Below are 19,142 nucleotides of genomic sequence, written 5' to 3'. Positions count from 1 at the left end.
ATTCAGGCTCTCTGTCCCCGTCTGTCCTTCATTTTAGCCACCTACACAGGGCCAAGACATTAACCCACAGAGGGTTTTCAGCGCTTGGGGCAGCCTGAAGGGCACCAGCAGGCTGTGTCCCTTGTCACCTTGAGGCTGTGCTTGGTTTACTTTACACAGGCACTAGCAGCCATCGAGCCCCTGCAGGATGCTTTTCCGCAGGCACAATTGGTGACCTCAGGCCGAATACCATGAAAAGAGAGGAGGATGAAGACAACAGGAGTGCTTCCACGGCAAAGGAGTTGATGACGACAACCATCAGACGTCTGCCTTCAGCTGCATGTACCTGAAAACCTAACCAAAGAGTGTTCAAGCAATAAAGAGGCACAGTACCTCCCAAAAGAAGTCTGGAGCCAGGCATGGTGGCCTACACCTGTCATCCCAGTGACTGAAGAGGCTGAGGCAGGAAGATCGCAAGTTCAAGGCCACCCTCAGCAACTAGGTGAGACCCTGTTTCAGAGTTTAAAAATAAATAAAAAGGACTGGGGATGTAACTCAGTGCTAAAGTACCCCTAGGTTCAATCTCCAGACCTCAAAAAAAAGATGAAAGAAGAAAGGAGGAGGAAGAAGAGAAGAAAAAATGGGAGGAGGAGGAGGAGTGAGGAGAGATGGACGAAGAATAAGAAGTCTGGAGTCAGAGAGGTTGAAGGGTTATTGAATTTCTCACAAAGAACACTGGTTTCTTTCCTTCTTTCTGCTTTGCCATCCTTCTGTTATTGACTTGGAATCTCTGCCCTCCTATGCCCAAGGAGGCTGCCACAAATCTAGGCATCACATGAGGAGAACAACATCGAGAAGAACAGATGAGAAAAGCTCCTTCTCACTTGCCTCTTTATATTTTAGTTAAATTGTTCTGCAAACTATAGTGAAAAACACTAGTACTTCACAAATTGCGCAAAAAAAGAAGAGGAAACACTTCCAAATCTAGGCTAAGGTCAGTATTTCCCTGATATCAAGACAAAAAATATTGCCAGAAAAGAAAATTATACAACCAATACCTCTTATGAATATAGATTTTTAAATACTCAACAAAATACCAGCAAACTGAATCCAAAGCAGTATATGTAAAGGATCAGGCACCATGACCAAGTGAATTTACCCCAGGAGCACAGGGCTGATTAACAGCAAAGTCAGTCAATGTAAAACACCTATTAACAGCGTAAAGTACCCAAACCACATGGTCAGACACAGATAAAACACTTAACAAAATCCAACACTCTTTCATGATAGAGACACTGAAATTACAAGAGACAAATTACAAGTGTATTTATCTATGGATACAAAGCAATGTTATGATATGTATATAAAATGTAGGATGATTAAATCAAGCTAATTATCATATCCATCATCTCAAATACTTATTTTTATGGTAAGAATATTTGAAATTTACTCTTAGCAATTTTAAAATATACAATATTCCGTTAGCCAGTTTGCCGTGTTGTACAATCCAGAACCTATTCCTCCCATCTAACTGAAGCTCTGCACCCTCACCTACACGCCCCACCCCTCCAGACCCTGCTAACAGCCATCCTAGTCTTGCTTCAAGGAAGCCAATGGTTTTGGAGTCCACATCAAGGCAGGACCTGTGGCCTTTGTCTTTCTGTGCCTGGCTTCTTTCACTTAGCATAATGTCCTCCCTGCTGCTGCAAATGATGGAACTTCCCTCTGTTTTAAAACTGAACAGTATTCCACTGTGTGTATCTCCCACATTTTCTTAATCTGCCCGTCCACTGGTGGACACTTAGGTTGTCTGCTACCTGGCTATTGTGCATGGTGCTACAGGAAACGTGGAAGTGCAGATGTCCCTTTGACATGCTGACTTTGGATCCTTGGGATGTTCACCCAGGATTGCCGATCCCATGATAGCTGTGTTTAGTTTTGGGGGGACCCTATAATCCGAGGCTGAAAATGGCTGCACTAACACAGTCCCACCATGGTGTGCCAGGGTTCCCTCTTCCCACCTCCTGGCCACCCCTAGTCACTTTTCGCCTTTTGAGGACCGCCCCTCTGACAGAAGTGAGGTGACATTTCATGGTGGTTTTAACTTGCATTTCTCTAATGACTACTGATGCAGAGCCTTTTTTATCTATCTTCTGGCCACTTGAATGTCTTCTTTCAGGAGGTCTATCCAGTTCATTGCCCAGTTTTAACAGGGCTGTTTACCTGTTTTGAGTTCTTTATGTATTTTGCATATTAACCCCTTACCAAATGTGTGACTTGCAGATATTTTCTCCCAAACTTGACATTGTCTCCTCACTCTGTTCATTGTTTTTTTAATTAATTGATGGAATGACATTTTTCTATTTTTGCTTTTGTTGCCAGAGTTGTTGGGGTCAAATCCAAAAATCAATTCAAAATGGATCTAAAGTCCTAAATGTACACATTAATACAGTGAAACTCTTAAAAGAAAGCATAGATGTAAACTTTTGTGACCTCCAATTAGGCAATGGTATCTTTGACATGACACCAAAAAACAAGTAATCAAGGAAAAATAGATAAATTGAACTTCATCAAAATCAAAACCTTTTGTGCTTCAAAAGGACACTCTCAGGAAAGCGCCAAGTTAACCCACCGAATGGAGAAGATACTCACACATCCGCATCCTACGTGTCTATCACTCAGAACACGGGTCGAACTCTTGCAACTGAAGAACAAAAAGACAAGTTATCCAATTTTTAAATGAGCAAATGACTTAGACATTTCTCTAAGGAAGATACACAAATGGCTGATAAGCAAATAAAAATGTGCAGGTTATCATTAATCATCAGGGAAGTGCAAATCAAAACCTCAGTGAGGTGGCACTTCACACCCACTAAGAAGGGGTGATGACAAACGAGTGCAGTGAGGTTGTGCACACACTGGGACCCACGCATACTGCAGGAGAGGACAGATGAAGATCAGCTGCTTTTAAAAACAATGTGTCAGCTCCTCAGAACGTCACCCCTAGTTTACACCCAAGAGGACTGAAGACACACATTCACACAAAAACTGGCGTAGAAATGTTCATAGCAGCGTTATTCACAACTAAAAATAGACACAACCCAAATGTCCACCATGAGTAAATAAAAGATGGCATTGCCCATGTCATAGAATACTGTCCCACAGAAACATTAGTGAAGTTCTGGTACAGTTTGCAATAAACATTATGCTGAGCAGGAGGGTCCAGCCACAGGGGGCCATACGCTGTGTGATTGCATTTCTATGAAAGATCCAGAACAGGCCAATCCAGAGAGACGGAAAGTAGATCTGTGCTTTCCAGGGGCTGAAGGAGGGGCAGTGGGTCAAGGCGGCTCAGGGTAAGGCCATTTCTTTGGGGCTGATGAAAATGTCCTGGGATTTGATAGCAGAGAGAATGGGACAATTGGTGAATATTCTAAAAACTACCTAGTTGGACACTTTTAAATGGTAGATTTCGTGACATGTGAATTATATCCCAATATTTGAAAATCCAATGAGATTTGAAGTTCCCAAGAATGTTCTCAAAAGGAAATGGTGGGGCTGAGAGGGGACAGCGAGAAGAGGCAAAGGGGTGAGAAGCAGGGACTCCCAGGGTGGCGCAGTTTCACAAGGATCCAAAGGACCTGAACACAGAGCCACAACTTTAGGCTGATGCGGCTTAAAGGGGTCCCTGCGGTTCCCGTCATGAGACTGAAGACCCAACAAGCTCAGGGGACATGAGGGAGCCTGCAGCCACCAAACCTGCAGGGAAGAATATCAGCCCTTAGTGTGAGGCATGCCACAGGAGGCTACCCAGGCCTTAACACCCTTGGCAGCATAAAGCCTTAGAGACACGGGGTCATGGGACCTGCGAGGAGACGTGGAATGATGTCCTGCCAGTGCTTCTCCAGCACACACGCATCAGACGTTCCTCTGAACTCCGCAGTTGCGGGGGGAGGAGGGGACGGAAGGACGATCATGGGAAGGAATCTCCCATCACAGGTGGGGCCAAGGAGCAGCTGAGAGGGGCCCTTGCAGAACACGGGAGGAGCATAGAGGCTTAATAGGAACTGAGACCCAGAAGACAGGAGAAGGAAGTGATCAGGACTCCGCAGAGGGAGAGGGACCTGGGGAGAGGTTGTGGCCAGAGAGACACAGGCTGATGGAAAGACAGGCTGGAGGAAGAGAGTTCTGGGCAAGAGAGCACAAGAAGCAGACTTCCTGTACACACCACTGCCACCAACAGGACGGCCGTTAATTCAGAAACCCACAGGGGTGATGGGGGATGAAGAAAAGACAGACAGACACACAGAGAGAGAAAAAGCTAGGGCCAGGTGGGTAGTCAAACCCTGGTGGAGTTTGACTGACTCAGAGCCAGCTCAGCACGTTTATTATACAGGTTTTGTCATCAAAAGGTTATTTGTGAGAAAGTTTCAAAAAAGTAGACAGACTTGAAGGCCAAAGTGAAACTTGGGAGACATCGAGGTCATCTTGTTATGCCCAGAATCCTCTATCCCTGGAAGCTGGGTGCCTGAGCTCAAGGGCTTGACTGACACAGCTGCACGCCTTTGCACACAGCCTTCTCAGGCTGACATCACCATAGCAACTGGGCTATCTTAACCTGTACTTTTACACAGGAAGTTCCCAATGCAACACAGCCATGAGACAGTCAGAAGCCATGATTCAAATCACCATTCTCCACACACCACCATGAAGTATAGCCACATAAAGACAGGGATGTAGGGGCTGGGGTTGTGGCTCAGCAGTAAAGCACTCGCCTAGCACGTGGGAGGCCTGGGTTTGATCCTCAGCACCACATATAATAAATAAGATAAAGGTATTGTGTTCAACTACAATTGAAGGAAAAAAAAAAAAGACAGGGACGTGTTCTGAGAAAAGTGTCATTGGGCAATTTAGTTACTGTGTGAACATCACAGAATGCACAAACAAACTAAGATGTCACTAGGCAGCAGCATCTTATGGGATCCTCATCTACATGCTGTCATTGACTGAAATGTCATTTCACAGCACATTCTTGGGTCCCTTTAATACTCTTGGGGAAGAGAGCTCGGTGGTGGAGCCCTTGCCTATGTGCAAGGCCCTGGGTCCCCTCCCCAGCACCTCAAAGTAAAACAAAACTCTCATAAAGATGGAAACCCTATTGGCACTGAGCTCCTTCACAGTGCACTGCTGCCCAATGAGTCACACTGCATCAAAGATGTGAAGGCAAAACTCCCGGATGCGCCTTACCTAACCCACTACAAGGGCAAGAAAACAATCTGACTTCCCAGATGTGTCAGGTGGACAAAACAGCACAAAAAAGACAGGTGGAATGAGTTCCTCATGGGCCAGAATGGAAACGAATCCATTACTTCTCAATCCTAACTGCATTTTGTTTCAATTCATTGTTTCTTTACAGTTGCTGAAAAAATGTCAGATACGACTCTTACACATCCCAAAAGACTCCACGTCGTATACCTTCAACATCAACTTAAAGAAGATACAGGACATTGAGTTTTTCTTCTGTTGTCAAAATATGAAGCCTTATGCTTCATATGGAAAAAAACTGTGATGCTATTTCATGGTTGTGGAAGCCATAAGGAGAATTCATGATTGTATGTACCGGGACTTGTCATATCTGATGAATGACGTCATGACTGTGTGTTACTATTTGCTTTTCAAAAACATCACAAACGTTGGGAACATTTATTAGTCGGTTTTATCAACATCTTAGGGACAAAGTGAATCGGTGTTTGGGGAACACAGAAAAACTACTTGTGCTGTGAACTCAACAGTGAAGACAACTAATACACGCTTGGGGAAGAGGGCAATAAGCAAGAACGTCGGGCCACCTACTTAACGTCTTTGGCATTTACCTGTTAGCGCTTCACTTTTATCTAGAACTGCCTCAGAAAGAAAATACATGCTAAGGTAGGACTAGGAGGGAAAGAAACACAACCTAACATGATAATGGAAGATCAGCAATTAGCTCATGCCCGTAGTTTAACTTTTCTTGGCTTCCATCTTGATTTTTTAATTGAGATAAGTATTTTTTTTCTTAGTTGGATTTTTTTTTCTTTTTGGTCAATTCTATTTTTTCCCCATCAAAGCATGATTTTTTGTAAAATTCTCCTACTTATAAATAAGACAAAGGGAAGGCCACCATCATAGGATACTATCATTACCCAAGGAATGCTACTTTGTTTGACTTGCAGCCTACTACTATTGATTATTGGCAACATTTTTCTATTTATTCATAGTAAAAATATTCAGCTTTGCAGGTCATAGGGTCTCTCTTGCAACTCTCAACTCTGTTTTGGTAAACACAAAGCAGTCATAGACAATATACAAATAAATGTAGGTGACTATGTTCCCATAAAACCTTATTTTTAAGAAATGGCACCAGGCCAAATTGGAACCAAGAGTGTAATTTGCCTGGTTTATGCTATACTAGAATCAGTAGGGCCACAATTCACACTTTACAACTTAGATAGCTGTTGCACGAATGATTATATTTCGTATTTATCCTACATCAGACAAATCATCTCTTTTCACTTTGTTCACTACTAAAGTACATAGCGGTGTCATGCCATGAATTCAAAGATGCCATGCTTTAATGAGAGACAAAGGTCCATCGCTCCAAGTCTCCCCAGCACTACACCATGGCCTCCAGGATTGAGTCCTTCGAGACAAAGTGAGTGGGAGACCGCAGAATGAGAATGTTCGGGTGATAATAAAAGCCCTCTGCTTCTCACCCACACTCGTCTTCTTCCTTTCTTCGTCTCCATTTGGAGAGCCATTTCGCATGGTGAGATTTTGGGAGGTATGTTCTGAAACTGGGTGTGCTGTTGATAGGGAGGCCAAGGGAGGACCCCAGGGAGGTAACAGGCCTCTCCCTGTCTGCAGATGGCCTTTGGTGTGTCCCCACTCCTCCTCCCCAGTGTTCAGTGCCAGAGGGGCTCCCTGTTCCCTTGTTTCCATGATGGCTTCCCATCCTAATTCTAGCACATTCTCCGTTTCTCAATGGGCCACTACAGAAAGCTCACCTCAAAAGACCAAGAGGGTGCAAGCTGCCCCATTCCTACCTGCACAGACCTGGTAGACCCCAGAACTGCTGTCTACACCACAAGCTGTCACAGGAAAGGCCCTCTCGGCCTCATCTGCCTCTCTGACATCTCTTCTCCAGAAAGTGCAGCCATGGCCCTGTTTCCACTGGGGGCCGTCACCACCAGGCTCTGACTGTGGAAGGCCCTAAATTTTCAACATGGAAATAATCTTGCAAATTGAGATGGATCATAACACCATCCTGGGTATCTATGATATGTGTAGCACAAAACAATGTGTTATGATAAAAATTTTTTTTTTAATTTTATTTTTTTATTGGTTATTCAAAACATTACAAAGATTTCAGAATCACATTGGTTACACATCATGATAAAAATTTAACATCACTGATATAAATTTTTCCTTCTGTAACTTAGATTGGATTAAATATTATCTCCAAGATAATGTCACTCCTGACAAGCTTTCTTGAGTTATAAAAAGAAAATTTGGGTTAGAATGAGGAAATAGTTAGCCACCTTTCCTTCCTTTTCTTCCCAGCCCCAAAATCCTTGATACACAGATAATAAGGGTGGGAGCTACAAGTTGTTCACTGCTTATGAAGTGAGCTTTTATCGTTGATGCTGTTTGCCTTTTAGATTTATTCTGAGATACGTTCTTTTTTAAAAATTTTGGCAGAGTAAACTGTTCTCCTCATGGCAGGACTCAAATGACAGAAAGAGAACTGGTGTCCTATAGTCCCTTCCACGACACACCACCAAAGAACTCACACCTCCCACTAGACCCACCTCTTCACTGTTACACCACCTCCAGGTCTGATCACACCAACATCCAGGCTTTTAGGTCATGGGCCCACTGGGGCCATTCCAGATCCAAACGTAGCCATGAGGTGGGAAAATCTCAGACTCTCACAACTCTTCATTTTTTCCCAAAATCACTATTTAGATTTCCTTTCATACAAACATCACAAGAAAAATCAGACAGTTTCAATTTGTCAATGTTCCTTTTGAGCCAGGGCAGCCATCTGCAGCTCTGGAGAATCAAGGTGTCCTACTGTGTCTCTTCATTCTCATAAACCTGAAAAATCTGTGAATTCCGCCTGTTGTGATAATTACTGGGTAATATTTATTGGAGTGCATGCTTGCTTCATTATCTGTGGACTGCAGAACTATCCTCACCCTAGCACTCTCCACTTCTCAGGGTGTGAGTGTATGTGTGTGAGTGTGTGTGTATGTGTGTGTGAGAGGGTGTGTGTGTGTGTACTAGTTATTGAACGCAAGGATGTTCTACCACTGACCCACACCCCATCCATTTTATTTTTTATTTTGAGGCAGGGTCTTGCTAACTTGCCCATCTGGCCTCAAACTTGGGATCATCTTGCCTCAGCCTCCTAAGTAACTGGGATTAAAGTCAGGTACCACCACACAGAGCTTTCCAATATTTTTTTAAAAAAATAACAACATGTTTTAAAATAATCAATATTTTTAAAAAACCATTCCTTAAATACATTTTTAAAATAATTTTCAATGATGACATTAGCAACATCAGCCTTTTGCCTAAAAAGGAGTAGTTTTTTACATCATTACATGGCTGCCTTACTCAAAGTGGGGATAAATGTGTTTATGAATGTTAACTGGCAAAAGGCAGTGTCATTTCCTTTATTTCCCTCCCCTCACCCTGAAATATATATATATATATAATCTAAGTCCTAACCCCTAGTACCTGTGAATACAAGTCCTTTTGGAAATAGGGTCTTTGCAGATGTAACTAATAGACCTTAAAGTGAGACCGTCCTCCTGAGTAAACCCCAACCCAGTGACAAGCTGTTATAGGAAAAAAGAAGGAGAAACAGAGACAGAGACAGAGAGAAGGTGATGCGACCACAGAAGGAGAAACGGGGGTGACGTACCAACCAGCCAAGGAACACTAAGGGCTGATTCCGGCGACCACCAGCAGCTCCAAGACGGGCACAGAACAGATTCCCCCGGAGCTTCCAGAGGGAGAGTGTCCCTGCCCACATCTGCATTTCAGACTTGTGGCTGCCGAGATTGTGAGAGAATAGGATTCTCTTGCTTTAAGCCGTCAAGTTTGTGGGGGTTTCTTAGACAGCCCTAGGAAACTAACATATGCGTGTTGGGGCAGAGAGAAAAGTGCCTCCTGGTCTAGGCCATACTTGCTCTTCACGAGAACCAAAGGGCAGGATCTCTTGAGCAGCAGCCAAGCACATCCACGCCATGATCCAAAAGAGGTTGTTGGCCACTTGGAGCATGCCCAGTGTACTCACCTGTAGCCACCAAACACAGGCAAAGACCAGCTGGGTCCAACCCAGAGACCAAGAGAAGAAGCTCTCCAATGGCTGTGCTCTGGCCCCAAGCAGACAACAGGAGCTGCCCAGTAGAGTGTAAGGCCGCTGCTGTAGGAGTTCAGTCCTCACTTACTGCATGATGTCTAATTCTTCCTGCTCTCTGGGCCTCAGTGGAATCAGATGAGTCTAACCTGCTGGCTACATGGTGTCTGCACCACAAAAGCAGGTAGCTTGCAATCGAAATGGCAGGAGAGGGCATTGCACTGGTTACCACCATCCTCAGGCATATTTCCACCCAGAAAAATAAGTATTTTTTATTGGTTGCTCAGAAGAATAAATATTGTCATAGAAATGCACATAAAATGCTAAGCTTGAAGTCATAACTCAATAGACAACAACCTGAAAACCCATGAAAATTTATCAGAGAGCCAATAAAATAAATTACGGCCATGTTTTGAAAATGGCGATTCATGGGCTGGGGTTGTGGCTCAGTGGTACGGTGCTTGCCCGGCATGCATGAGGCACTAGGTTCGATCCTCAGCACCATATAAAGATATTGTGAACACCTAAAACCAAAAAATAAATATTAAGAAAAAAGAAAATGGTTATTCATGTGCTGTGGTTACTTCTCAGGTGCAGTCTGACTTCCCCGTGAAGTTCTACTTCCTGCAGGGACCCCCCCCTCCCCCAAACAGAAAGGGGTTGGAAGGCTAAAGAATGCAGACATATCATGTCTGCAAGAATCATTTTTTCAAAGATCAAATGTAAGATCTTCTTTCAACACAGACAACTGCTTTGAGAGTTTGCATTTGGGCAGCCTCAGCACAGCCCCCTGACAAGCACCACGTGGGTGTGAGTGGTTGTAAGAAATAAAACAGTGGGGAAAACAGAGCAGGATGAAAGGGATTTTTTTTTCTTTTGGTCTGCTGAGAGCTGACTGCAAGTTATACGTGCAGGAGGGAAGGCCCGGCTTCCTGACAGTGCTGAGCCCATGCGATCTGGACTTCTAAGGTGACTTTTGTTTGACAGTAACAGGAAGGAGACACAAAACTCAGTTTTCACGTCTCTTCCCCCTTCACAAAGAAAAAAATGTACATAAACAAAGGAAGGGACACCGGGTCCTGTTCCCCATCATTCTGCACAAGATGAGCTAATGGGTGAACACGGGTCTGTGAAATCGGCCAGCCGGCCCGCTGCAGCTGCCCGCAGCTCCCTGGCCTCTGTGTGAGCCGTGGGCAGGTCAGAACTAGCTGTGGGAACCAAAGTCACAAGAAAGAGAAGGCCCAGCCGGCGGTGCCAGTCAGTTGTCTGCCCCCCACATCCCAGGTTCCCTCCTTTCCTGAGGCCCTCCCGTTCCTGAACCCCAGATGCCCAAAGCAGAGGCAGAGTCAGGTCCCTGCCGCCACTGCATTCCCAGCTTCCTTCCCCACACCTCGCACCCTAGACTCCAGGGAAACTCCTCCCTGGACTTGGCCTCAGGGCCATGGGGGTTCAGAGAGCGGATGTGGAAATGTCTGGGTGGGGACAGAATGCCCAGGACTCAGAGCAGGTCTGCCTCCTTCCAGCCAGTGGCATTGGGCAAACAAGAGGCTTTGCCTACTGACCAACAGACCTGGACTTTTCTCATCTACTGGGAGGACAGCCGTGTAGCCAGAGGATGGAATCAACTGCTGGATGGTAGGCATCGGGGACTGTGCTGGCACTGCCAAGTAAACACCACAGCCGGGTCTGCTGGCGCCTGGGGCCCTGCAGCCAGGGTTTGGCCGTGCTGACACCTGCAGCAGCCCCAGGGCTTTCTACCCACCCTGCACCTGCAGATCTGCTTCTTCCCGATACCTGTGAAACTCATAAGTGTGTGTTGGGCAGAAGTGGGTTCGGTAGCCCAACACCCCTGAGGCTTCCGGCATGCCAGGTCCCGCCACCTTACCTGGCACTGCCAGAGATTGTCGGGAACAGTCACATCCCTAAGTAAAGGGGCAAACCAGTCACATCTCTGAAATTCAGGCCTCGTGGGTCCTTTGACCAGAGCACAGGCCTGTGTCACCCTTAAGAGCAGCCATCTCCAGCAGCCCCTTCTGTCAAGGGAGGCACTCCCAGTGGGGCCATGCAGATTGCTAATCGTCTCACTAAATGGCCAAGATACTAGTATGGTGGTCCCTCAGCATCTGCCGGGGATTGGACACAGGACCCACCCCATGGACACCAAGATCCACAGATGCTCAAGTCCCTTACATAAAATGGCACAGTACCTTCATATAACCACATGTATCATCTGCCGATACTCACGACACCGAGCACAATGTAAGCACCGTGTAAATAGCTGCTACTGTGTATGGTTTAGGGAACACTAACAAGAGAAAGGTTTGTAGATGTTCACTACAGGCACAATTTTTTTTTTCAAATATTTCGATCCACTACAGGTGGAACCTGTGGACAGAGGACCCACTCACTGTGTGGCAGTGTCTCACCGCACACCTCAGGCTCAGCTTTTCTAACTTTCATGTTCATGGAAAATTGTTCCCAAGCAGATTCTGACTGGGTGGACTCGGGGGGCCTGAGAACCCGCATTGTAGGAAGCTCTGAGTGCCTTTGATGCTACTGTCTGCAGCTCCCCCTTTGAGGAGTGGGGTTCTAAGCAAGCAACCCTAGCCAGGGGTGCTGAAAGTGCTCATTTTGCTTCCTGGGGACATTCTGGGGGCAGACACTTCTTCCACAGACTTCTACCCTGATAAATGATAAAAGATGGAGCCTAGCAGTTCCCCACTGCCAGTATTTTGCTCCTACTGGTATAGAAACATTGCCTTCTGAAGACGACATTTCCACTCTTGAAAAAATCCCAGTCATTTCCACGAGAGCCCTGGCTCCCAACCAGGCCACACACGGTGGCTACCACAGCAATCAAAATTCACTTGTTATTCCAACCGGAATGGTCTTGAGCAATATCTGAATCCCAAACACACAACCAGGGTCCCCACCAACTCCAAGCAGATAAACATAATTTATAATTTTCTCAATTCTCACAATTAAAAACTAAAACTTCGATGTCATGATAAGGGCCTCTACCAGGGCTCTGTCTTATCAATCTCCAGATCAAGTCAGAGAGAAAATAAACTTCCAATCAACACAAAAGCAGTGAGGAGGGGAGGAGAATGGGCCTGGAGGGAAAACCCTTCATAGGAGCTTCTCAGTCTGCAAGTTAAATTCTTTGAGATACAACAGATAATAGAAGCACTGACAAAAGAAAGAGGAAAGAAAGCAATTTAAATCCAGCCCTCAGGAAGTCAGTGTGATGTAGTGCTAAGTCAGCCACATTGGGGTCTGCAATCTCACAGCCACCTGTGGACAGAGGAGCCAAGGGCACACTGGGGACTGCCCACTCCACCTTGAAGCTCTGCCCCCAGGTCAAATATGCACCTGCAACAGTGGATAGGCCAGCCCCCATCCATCAGCAGAAATGGATTCTTTCTAGCTATCCACCAGATGCACCATTTTCTTACTTGAGACACTTCTAGCAGATCAGGAGCTCTTTCTTTGTGTGGGTATTTGACTTTCATGCCTTAAATGGAGTTCCTCTTTGCTTGCCTGTCACATAGACTTGTGTCCACCTGCTGTCAGCGATGACAGAAACTAAAACCTGCTACCTGGTCTGAGAAAACTCCAAAAAAGAAAGTGCTAAATAAACCCAATTACTTGTGGTAGGCAGAGTCATTCCGAATCTTATCACCTGCCCCTCCTCTGCCCTGACCTTGGAGCCTCTGGCCCTACCTGGCCAGGTCCCTTCCCTGGTAGCTGTCACCTTGAACTGAGGTTTATCTGCATCTTCCAACTGCCCACAAGAAACCATGCACACCTGCATTTGATCCCAGTAGTAGCGCAAAGTTGCTTTTTCCCAGTTGGGATCCTGCTATTTGGAAACCACCACCACCCACCCTACACCTCTATCTCAGGGGAGCCACAGCAGTCCTCTTTTGCCATCTAGTGTCCGAAGCTGGAAGTGACTCAAGCACCTTGCGAAGTCTGGAAAGACTCAGAGACCCACCTGATACTTTTCAGGCATAAACCCACTCACTTACAGGTGTGGCTCATTTTTAACGCAGTCTCTTAGGAGAACTAAAGTGTACTGATCATCTGTTGTGGGCTGGGCATCTATATTTAACTGTATTTGATGAACCAAATGAGAAAACATTTGATCTCTAGATTTATCTGTACACATCAATGCAGCATAAAATTGCATAATATAGGAACGGACACTCTCTATCCTGCCTCCCCAAACTGTGGTAACTGAAAACCTTTGAAACCAGAATGTTCCAGCTGGGAAGAATTAGAACAGCTGGCTCCTGTATCCCAGAGGCTCAGAAAGGGAACTTTGGGGAACAGTTATTACCCGGGAGTTCTGAACCACCCCACCCCACCGGTGCCCTGGCACACTCCAGACCCCACCTCAAGATTTTTCAAAGTTCCACATGTGCTTCCAATGCACAGCGAAGGCTGTGAACCACCATCTCGACCCGGAGATGGAGATAATAAGATGGGTCTGGGGGATAGGGTTATGCCGCCCAGTTCACAGCCCCACCCCAAACATGGCTTAGGCTTGGCCTGCTTCTTCAGTGACACTGTGAACTCCCTTTTACCTTAAAACAATTTAGTCTCCCTTTGTGATAAATGCAAAGTTAGAACTGGAGTTATTTACTGTCCCAGGAACTTCCAAGTAGGCTCTCTGCAGCCTGGTCATTGGTTTATTTTCAGAGTGGGTTGGGCAAGGAATTCAGGTTTTGAGCAGCTTCCTCGGCACCTGAAGAAAGCTCTCAAGTTCTAAGGGACTCACAGGTCAGCAAGCTAGCCCCTCCCCCAGGACAAATTCCTCAGAAATGGGAAAGGCTGGCCTGGCCCCACCACTCAGCCCGTCTCAGCCCTCTAATAAAGCCCTGGCCCTTTGTGACATGAGCATTGCTGTGACAAGGAGGGGCTGTAAAACTGAAATGGGGCTGTTCAAGGTGGGGCTCCCGGGAGAGGGCATGGCCCCTCGTGAGCAGGCCTTGCAAGCCTGTGAGGCAGCTCTGCCCGAGCTGGATGCCCTCACATCAGCGTGTACAGAGGTCAGTAAAGCTGCTCGTTACACTACAAGAACAGACAGAGCGAGCGGATTCAGGGCTGAAGCCATCCTGTACCCACCATCCCAGTGCCCAGGCATACTCCAGACCCCCCCTGTACCCTCCACTGCCTGTCTCTGAAGGCAGAAGCAGGTATCACTGTCACTCCCAGGTTCTTATCCTCGCTGTATGATGTGGGGCAAGTCACTTGACCCCTAGATGCCTCAGGGTCTTCACATCTAATATAAGATGTAATGCTCACCCCACATAGCTGCTGTGAAAACTAAATGAGGAGCCGAGTGCAATGGTAATCCCAGCAGCTTGGGAGGCTGAGGCAGGAAGATCGTGAGTTCAAAGCCAGTCTCAACAACTTAGCAAAGCCCTAAGTAACTCTGCAAGACCCTGTCTGTAAGTAAGATATTTAAAAGTGCTAAGATGTGACTCAGTGGTAAAACACCCTTGGGTTTAAAATTGGTACCCACCCACCCCTGCCAAAAACAAAAACAAACACTGAGGCTGGACACAAACACAGGGGAAGTCCAGGGAGGAGTTGACAGTGCTGCACCTCTTCTTGGGTGTGGCCTACCACCCCTTCCTCCATCCACGGCTTTGCTCAAACTTTCTGATGTTTCAACAGAGGCTTCTCATTTGGGGAACTTTGAGGCATCTGGATCTGTCTGGAGGGAAGAACAGAAGGGAAAGTCCACTGGAATTGGCTAAAAACAGGCTCTGATAAATCTCTGGCCCTGAGCACATTTCTCAACTTGTTGAGGCTTCCACCATGAAATGAGGAGGTCAGAGTGGAAGATCTCAAGAACATTGGCCTCAATCCTCTGATGTTAAAGGTATTGAGAGGTCTGGCCTTGATTCCCGGGGTCTCAGGGTAAGATTGCCTAATGCTACATATCAAGAGTCCGCAAAAGCACCAACTAAAATCCTGGGGCTCTTCCCTGCCATCTCTACTCAGTGGTTTGTAAATTTTAGCATGGAGCTGCTCTGAAGTGCACATGATCAGAGCAGAGGCTCCGCCTGCCTGATGGGGGAACCTCCACCTCACCCCACATGGCTCTGCACTTGGCTACACATCCCTGGGCGCCACTTCCCACTGAGTTGTCTACAAAGTGTGGCTAAAAATTCACAAAGTGGGCTGTTGTTTCTTTTTACTTTTTTAAGACAAGATCTTATTGAGTTGCTTAGGGCCTCACCAAGTTGCTGACGCTAGATTTGAACTTGCAACCTCCTGCCTCAGCTTCCCAGGCCCCTGGATTATAGGCATGCAGCACCGCACCCAGCTTGGACTGTCATTTCTTCAGACAGACTCCCAACATGTTGACAAGCTTATTTATCAAAAGTAGGCCATGATTATGCAGGGAGAGCTCATTAATAAGCAGGACCCCACCCCCTCAGCCCTCCGGACACACCCCCAAGCCAGCCAGTCCTGCCTACCGCACTCAGGCGCCCCTCACCAAGGCTGTCTGTGGGGACACCAAGAGCAGGAGGCTCACCTCCCGGGCCTGCCACTCAGCTTGGTGCCACCTCAGAATTCCTGTTCCAAAATTTACAAAATCAGGAGGATGTTGCCTTGATGACCCACTGTGAAGCTAAACAAGGAGATACACGGAACATGTGGGGTTTGGGCCTAACATTGCCGTGGCTTCCTTCCTGAAAGTGAAAAAGTGGTGTAACTCCCAGGTGCTAACTTAACTTTTTTAAAAACAGCTTTATTGAAATATAATGCACATAGCGTAAAATTCATCCAGTTAAAGTATACAACAGTGGGTTTTGGTAGTTTCACAGAGGTGTGCAAACGTCACCACAGCCAATTTCAAACATCTCCAGACACCCCCCATCTAGAGCGACCAGCTGCATTTGCTGTGGCCCCTGCTCACCAGCCTAAGCGCCTAGCAGGACACTTGCTGTCTGCAGACGCGTCTCTCCTGGAGTTTATATAAATGAGATCACCGCTGTCTCTCACAGTGGCACTCTTCCACCTCCACGCCTGCCACAGTGCTGGCACTTCCTCCTCCCATGGGACGTTTCATGGTGGGCCATGTTTTGCTCATCCCATCATCCCCAGTGGACATCGGGGCTCCTGGCTTTGGGGAATGATGCTGCCATGAATAGTTTTTCTGGACAGTTTTCAATTCTCGTGCGGACACACACCCCAGGAAATATGTGTCAAGTGGTGCTGGTGGGTCATGAGGTGACTGCGTGTCCTTCTGAGGAGCCACCAGACCCTCTGCTGAAGCAGCTGCACCATTCTGCATTCCCACCAGTGGGGAGGAGCCTCCAATTCCCCACCTCTTGGACACCACTATTGCTATCTATCATTTTGATTATGGCCAGAAATAAAGTAGAAACTTTGTTTATTAAATAAATTCTATTTTTTAAAATTCACACGCAGCCTAATATTAAAACTATACAGAAAGAGGGAAATTAAAGTTATAAAAATGATGAAGACAGAAATGCCCTCTGGAAGGTGGAGGGTGACCAGCATCTGGGAACCGATGGCTCTGCCGGGGGGACGCAGGCATGGTGTGTGGTGTGCTGGCTTTGTGTTGTGCAGGGCACTGGTGCTGGGTGTGGGGGACACTGGCTGGGCTGTAGAAAAGGGCACCAGGCCTCCTTCCTCCCTCCTAATGCTCTTGTTCCCTTTAGTTCACATGTGACTTTCTGGATCCTAAAGGGAAGTTCTTTCCCAAGTAACCCAACCTGTGGCACTCGTGACAAAGCTCCTAAGTTCAGCAGTCAACCAATCAACAGTATGGGTCCTGCTCTACCTTCCCCCTGGGCAAAACCTACAGCCCAACGTTAATCTGTCACACAGGACATGGTTGCTGTCCACCAACGGAGGAACTAAGGTAACTTCCCTTCTTCTGTACCTTGGCAGCCCTCTCAGAGCAGTGCCCAGGTGCTTCAGCGAGAAAGCCGTTTTCCCAGAACTGCACTCCAACTTCCTAAAGGTCATTGCCAGTCCCCACCTTCACACAGAAGCACTTAAAGCCCCCCCCCCTCTGAAGGATTATAAGAGGAATGCCTGGAATCACCCACAACTTCTGGTGTCTGTCCCCTCAGGCCAGGTGAGCAGTGGAGTTTTACCACCCACCAACTCAGTAACCCAACACCAGCAAGGGGTGGAGTGCTTGGGAACCTCATGCCTGCCTAAGGCACCTGCAAAGAGAAAACCAAAAATGAAGAAAAATTATAGGGAGGTTGGTGGAGGGGCCGGGTGGCCACTGGGTAAAGAGCACTGTGGGCTGGCCCTCCCACTCTCTGCGGGGAGAGAGGCTTGTGCCTTGATCATGTTTTTTTTTTTAGTTGCAGTTGGACATGATTATTTATTTATTTTTATGGGGTGCTGAGGATCGAACCCAGGGCTCTGCACCCGCTCGGTGAGCACTCTACCGCTGAGCCACAACCCCAGCCCATTGATCATGGTTTTATGAGAACAAGTCTAGCAGGTGCGGGGCGGGAGTTCCCCTGGAAACAGTGGTTTTACCCTGTGGACCACAGACCACCCCACAGAGGCCAGAGTACTTGACAGAGGTCTGGGATTTCATATATATGCCAAGCACTGCCTTCAAGATAAAAGTCTTATGCTACCATTCTTCAAATAAATGTAGATCAGTTGTAGCTGATAAAAAGTATCTTTCAATTATAAATGTGTCTGAGAAGTTGCTTTTTGTCATTGTATGTTTCTTCTTTTCCTCATCACTGAGCAAATAATTACCAAGCATTATTTGGAAAGTTTTTAAGCTCAGGAGGGCTTTCACTTTCAAAGGTATAAAGGAAGTGATGTATTTAGGTCCAAAAGATCCCCCAGTAGTGACAGAAGAAGAAATTCTGGAATAACACAGGAGTCAGCAAACTACAGCCCACTGCCCATCTTTCTAAATAGTTTTCTAGGAGCACAGCCATGCAATTTGCTTACACATTGATCTAAATCTGCTTTGCAGTAGAGTTGATCCTGAAAGCTTAAAATGTTTACCATTTTGCCCACTAAAGAGGGAGTGTTCTGACCCCCGGTACAGTGGATCATGGAATATACCACAGCCAGTACAAAACAAAATTAATACAAAACTATATACGCAAACAGGGAAATAGGTTCAAAACGGAATCCTGAAAATGTTGACCTCTGCCCGCCTTCCGAGGAGGAAGCCATTCACTTGGTTTTACCAAGTTCCACAGGAGAAGGAATTGGCACTCTGGGGAAGGAACACTGGAGGGAAGAGAACAGGACTCTGAGTGCAGTGTCTGCTGGGGCGTCCCCTGCACAGGCCCGCCACACCTCTGTGGGTCCTGGCTCTCCGAATGACACTGGAAGGCCCATAAGGCCAAAGACAAAGAGCTCTGGGGGCATACTCCCTTCTCTCCGCCCTGGACCTAAAAGATATTAAAAAATAAAACCAAAAGTAAGGGTAGGGGCCAACTGTCCCCCACTGAGCCCCAGGATCAAGCAGACACCCAACTGAGGGACAGCAACACAGCAAGGGCCCGGCTCCTCTAGTGAAGGCCTGCCCAGGAGAGATGGCGAGGAAGACGGACAGCTGCAGGCCAGCCGGGCATCCTCCAGATTACTCCCGAGTAAGCCTGCCTCAGTCATCAGCGGCCAGGAGCAGGTCGGGGGAGTCTGTCCTCCTAGAGACCCTGCATGCCCCCAGGAAGGCTTCTCAACACCCATCGGGTGCGTCCACACACAGAAGGCCTGA

Source organism: Callospermophilus lateralis, chromosome 10 (assembly GCF_048772815.1).
Source record: "Callospermophilus lateralis isolate mCalLat2 chromosome 10, mCalLat2.hap1, whole genome shotgun sequence".
NCBI classification, from domain to species: domain Eukaryota; kingdom Metazoa; phylum Chordata; class Mammalia; order Rodentia; family Sciuridae; genus Callospermophilus; species Callospermophilus lateralis.
This window is presented reverse-complemented; position numbering follows the sequence as displayed.